This window comes from Blennius ocellaris (assembly GCF_963422515.1).
Source record: "Blennius ocellaris genome assembly, chromosome: 3".
Classification (NCBI taxonomy): Eukaryota; Metazoa; Chordata; class Actinopteri; order Blenniiformes; family Blenniidae; genus Blennius; species Blennius ocellaris.
The window spans coordinates 5,768,813-5,774,687 of record NC_137652.1 but is presented as its reverse complement, the minus strand read 5'-3'; positions in this window follow the sequence as shown (position 1 = coordinate 5,774,687).

Here is a 5,875-nt window from a genome sequence, read left to right as displayed (position 1 = left end):
TCACGTGCTATGAGGACTAAAAAGCATGCTCACATGACACTGTTTTTAAAACCGCTGTGTTTGCTCCCCATCATTTTTAAATGTCTTCAAAGATCTTGTGACGTCTCACCTGTCAGCTTTAATGAACTGTGCTTCTGTGGACTTTTCAAAAATGAACCTTTTTTTATCCCCAGGTAAAATTTATAGATAAATTGAAATTCTTCTTACCTGTTAACATTATGATCTTCATTTGTGGGGCAGGTGACACATCGAGGAAAAGCATTCTGCCTCAAAAGCACAATCCACAATCCATATATATATATATATATATATAATTGAATAAATGAAACTTTACGTACTTTTGAAGAATGAGGCAGTGAGTGGAAAGACTTTCAGGATTCAGTCACTCAGACATCTATCCGTTCCTAATCCATCTTTCCTTTTCTCATCAGCAGTTTCTGCAAATTGTTTTGACCCCAATCGGACACTTTTGTTTACCCGTGGATGCTTATAATTGAAACTTAATGCGGAGCATGTCCAGAAACTCTTTTGATTAATGAGAAATGAAAATGCAGAGATTATCCTGGAGTCAAGGTACAAAAGGGACTAACAACTGATATATTGAGCTGCGGTTGGCTTTTAAGTCTTACTCCACAGTTGTAAAATTGGAGCCATGACCTACATTTCAAACAATTTAGCTGTGAGATTAAGTATTGGTGTACTTCAAAGGAAGTGAAGAATGCATGGCTGTGGTGCCTTGAGCAATGCGCACCGGCACACCTCAAAGTTGGTGGCGAAAGCGGCTGACACGTTTCTATGGGAACAGCGAGATAGCAGGCATTGGGGTTTATTTTAACCAAATGAAATCCCTTTTTCTGCTGTGACCGTGATATGCTCAGCTGATAGTTCTACTAAATGATCTGTTTTTGTGTGATCATTGCATTCACTCATCCTCATTTTCAACCCACCCTTCCTCCGGACTGCCGCTCTCACACTCTCCCTCCGCCTGGTGTGTCTCATTTTCTTTCCCTCAATCTAAGTCTTGGTCACTTCCCCGTGTTTTCTATCTATTCATTTTCACTGGCTCCTTTGCCCTTCCCACAACCTCCCTCCATTTTACAACACACAATGCTTGATTTGAGTTTGGTTTCTAATAGGGTCATTCATTTGGATGTGAAGATAGACAGAATCACGGCTAATGGAGAGGAGAGAGGAACTGGAAATGAGTGGGCGGACTGCGAGTGCTGGCATGGCGTTTGTGTGTGTGTGTGTGCGTGCGTGCCTGCGCACGCAAACATGTGTAGGAGAGCAACTAAAAGCAACCAATAGAGATGGCCGTGTGTCATGAAGCTCAAGCACGCTGCTCAGTCAGATCCAGGGATACTGTCACATCCTATCCTCCTCAACATCGGTCTCTGTGCTCCGTGGGCCAGCAAGGCCTACAAGACAGCACGGAGATGTAGATATAAATACTACACCGTCCCAGCTACACCTTCGTCTTCTCGTATCCTGAGGCAACTGCAGCTTTAATCTACAGCACTCTATTGATCCGAATAGGTCATTAAACAAGATCTGACTGCTGTTTTAAGCAAACAACATCAAAAACCCGAGGGTTCAAGTTGTGTGATGAAGTTTATGTGCGTAAATTGTTTGAATATTTGAGGAAACACACAATAAAAAAAACCCTTTGAAGCATGGCTTTAAAAACAGCATATGTGCCTTTTGGTTAGTCAGCTGGACTGATTTATTCTTTCAATCTATTTGTGTATAAAAACGCTCTTCGAAATCTGATCCACTTGGAAAATTCAACTTCATTCAATTTTTTCATTGCAACATTTAATCAAGATGCCCTATTATCCCTATTGGTGCAATATTGTGGTGGATTAGTTTTGCTTTTCCCTGTTTGAACACAAAGCCTTTTATTACATTATTTCAGGTTTTTGTTTTTGTCAACTCCCTGCCACTCGTAATTTTTTCGTTTTTTAATTTCGTGGCACTCCAAGCTCCTAGATTACAGTAGGTTTTATACTTTTATTAGACATTAATGGAAAAAAAGCCAAGGTAATTTCCTGGAAGAAGAAAAAAGAAATATATGGCGTTCATCCACATAATACATTTTTGTTGCTCTTGTGGCTATTTATGGGAAGCTATATAGCTCTGATTGAAAATAAACTCCAGTAAATGTGTTCACCTGAGGACAATATGTCACTGTCAGGAGAAAGATCCTGTTTTGTTTTGTTTTTGTGTTGTTGTTTTTTTATCACAAACAGTGCCAATTGGCCAACACATGGACAATGTTTCTGAGTAGGATAAAGTGTTTTTATTTTTGTTTGTTTGTTTCCATTTTTTTCTTACTAACCTACTCTCTCGGCCTGAACATTTGGTATTGCCACTCACTAAGGTGATTTGAAATTTGCCTGCAGAAGGTGAACGTGGGTGTGTTGTGATTTTCTCGCTATTTGTCCTGCACTGGACTGACAACTTGTCCAAAGTTGGATAAATCGGTACTAAACATAGTTGGATGCGGTGGAGGTGACTTCTCAGTGACCGTGTGTGTGTGTGTGTGTGTGTGTGTGTGTGTGTGTGTGTGTGTGTGTGTGTGTGTGTGTGTGTGTGTGTGTGTGTGTGTGTGTGTGTGTGTGTGTGTGTGTGTGTGTGTGTGTGTGTGTGTGTGTGTGTGTGTGTGTGTGTGTGTATTGGCCCTGTAATGAACTGGCAGCCTGTCCAGACTGTATCCTGCCTTTGCCCACACTCGGCTGGGATCTGCTCCAGCTGCCCACAACCATGACTTAGGAGCAGCGAATAAATGAATGGAGTTTTTATTTGGAAAAGATTCTCCTCTTAAGGAGAATGAAGAATGAAGCAGGAGTGGGACAGTGGCACGGATACAACTCACAGCCCGTCGGCGGGTAAACACTGGAGAGTAGGTTTTGTCCGTGTTATTACTTTTAGGTGACTGCGAGGTGTGAGGCTCAGGTCCGGGGAAAATAAAGCCTTATTTGGGGATGGAGTTCTTCTTTGTGGCTGTGTTCTAAATTTGACGAAATCCTGTGGACTAGAGGGATTTTGAAGGAATCAGTTCAGGTCTGCCACTTCAAGGGGGGGGACATGAGGACGTTTGGCCGTGTACGAAGCCGTGTGCCATTTGCAAATGAGAGCTTGCGGGCAGCTTTTTGTTTCCACTTTGTTCATCTCACAGCGAGATTGATGTTGTCACATGTAAATCACCGTCAGCTGAGTTTTTAAACAGGATCTACAGCTTTGTTTGCTTGAAAGTTTGTCTTAAACAGCGCAATGACCTGAACAATGTTAATTGACCCTTTTCACTGGGATCTTTCACATTTATTGCTAAGTGTCATTCAAGTGTCAGGAAACAGAGAATTTAAAACTCGCAGGTTATAAACTGTACACACGATGGAGACAGCTGTCAGTCACATCAGCATGAAGCCGCTGGGCAATGAGACAGGGAAAAAAAAGGTGGGGGGGGGAGTACAATCTGCTGTGTGTGTTGTTTCAGCCTCACGTGCTGTCACACACATTGGCATACTACACAACACATTGCCAACTCTTGCTTATGTGTGCAGTGCACAGGTGCACAAAAGCATCCACTGCTGCCCCTCTCTGGACAGTATATTCAACTGCATTCAATTTCGAGTACTTAAATGAAACTCATTTTATAATTTCACCTCTCAGTTCTTCCCCTTACCTCCCCTGTCAAGTTCTAACATTTCATATTGCATCCACACAAAAAAAAAAATCAATTTGCAAAGTGACATGGAAAAATCTATCATCGTATTCCTCTTTAATGTGGTTTCATTTAATTTCATCACAGAGCCCCATGGGGCGTGAGCGTGTCTCTGAAGAAGCTTGCTGACAATAAAGTCTGACTGGAGCCTTTCATGTTCTTTTTACCGTCATTTGATAGTGTGTTTTGCATGCACGTTTCTGAAGGATTATCTCAAAGCGTTGGTCTCTTTGAGTTAAGCAAGAATGGTTTTATAGTGAAAAAAAACCCCAAAAAACATCTTTCTATAGTTACTGTCGCCAAAAGTGTTTAATTTATGTTTGGTTTTTTTCTTGAGCTATGATATCAGGTTTTATTTTCATTTTAAGGCCTTGTTCATATGACACTTTCAAATGAAAACAGCAAACTTTCCATTTATAGGACAATTATAATAGATGTTGCTGAAAACAGCAGTTTCTGAAAACATCTACATTCACCACATTTTTTTTCTTTAATGAATCACACAGAAAACAAAAGTCGAAGACTGTGACAATGTATACCTTTTTCATCATAGGGGAAAAATTTTAGAAATCCCCAGAATTTGATCTTGGTTTTACTGTGAGTTTCAACCACTTGGAGCTATACCCACAGCTACAGGAGATTACAGGGCCACAATGAGTCTAACAAGCATGTTGTTGGAAAGCGAAAGCCCACATTCACACAGGGAGAGCAACAGGTTCAACCTGGTTAAACCAGGAACACAATTCTGTAAGGCGACAGAGCTAACCGCTATTCCAACGGGACCTTCACATTCGAGTTTTATAGTCCAACATTAGAAGATACCAACGTATCTAAAACAACTTTAATATATTTTTTTAAATTGAGGGGACCTATTCTGTATAAGGGCTGCTAATTAACCTGTTTCCCCAATGGGATTAATAAATAGGCTTTCATATTATTTAATACTATAAAAAGGCTCTGAACCCGTCGGTAAGTGCTTAGAATTTTTATTTAAAAGTCTGAAGTAATAACACGTGGCAACATGACATAGAAAATGATACTTAGATTGGGAAAGTATGTGTTGAATAGTTGCAGTTTTGTTCATTATCTCATGACCACTCAGCTTAATCTCGTGACCCCCCAGGAGGAGGAGTCTCCATCCCCAGCCAGTGCCACTTTGGAATCTGAATCAGCACACAGACTTTGGACAGGCTGCCCTCTGACTTTTTTTCTTCTTCTTTTTTTTTTTCCAGCGTGTCTTTGCGAAGCCGTCAACCGTTCTATCTGCACTGCGTGTCAAACCCTCAGCGGATTTGTTTTTTGCGCAAATTGATAGTTCTGTCTTCAGCGTGAATATGCTGAATTTCAGTCACGCCAACATGTTTATGCTCAGAGAGCTATCAGGCCTGCCTGCAAAACACCCAAAACGCTTGTTTGTTGACAATGATTATGCAATAGCTGGATAATACCGGCCAGGCGTGGAGGAGATGAGCGGCCGTCGGCAGACTAATGGGGTCAGTCCCGCGAACCTCCTGCTTTATCTGGTTCGGAAACATAAACAATGTCAGACTGCAAAATGGCTTCTGCGTGCGTTCTCCATCTCCATTCTTTATTAATCTGTTGCTCATTATGACGAGAACACTGGCGAAGCTGATGCTTTATCTTCATAACACAACCAAGGCGCGATGTCCTGAAAGGTAATCTCATGCAATGCACCTTCTTTCGCCGTGCACCGAAGGTCTTTTATCTGAGCCATTTATTAGAGCTCCTCAGATAAATGAACTCTTCCTGCCTCATTTGGAGCTCAGGGGGCCTCCACTCTCTCAAGCCATTGATTGGAGATGTGTTCAATAATTCAAATAATAGCATTGGAAACAGAGCACGCTATTCATCATCAGTCAAGTCGTTCTGGCGTTAGGCAATGACCCTTGCTGGCGCACCAGCTAAATCATTCTCAGACATAATGAATGGGGTCATTTGTAACTGTGTCGCGCTATGATTACCTTTTTCTCACCGCAAAGCCTTTTGACCCCAATGTGAGGTTGTGGAGTCATGAGCTTTGGTCTCGACCATCGTGGGCCAGAATGTGGTCTCACGGGGGTGTTACGGATGGGTCAGAGGTTGGATGACCATCCAAAGTTATGTATGGCGAGGTAAGTTAGTGTCTTTGGG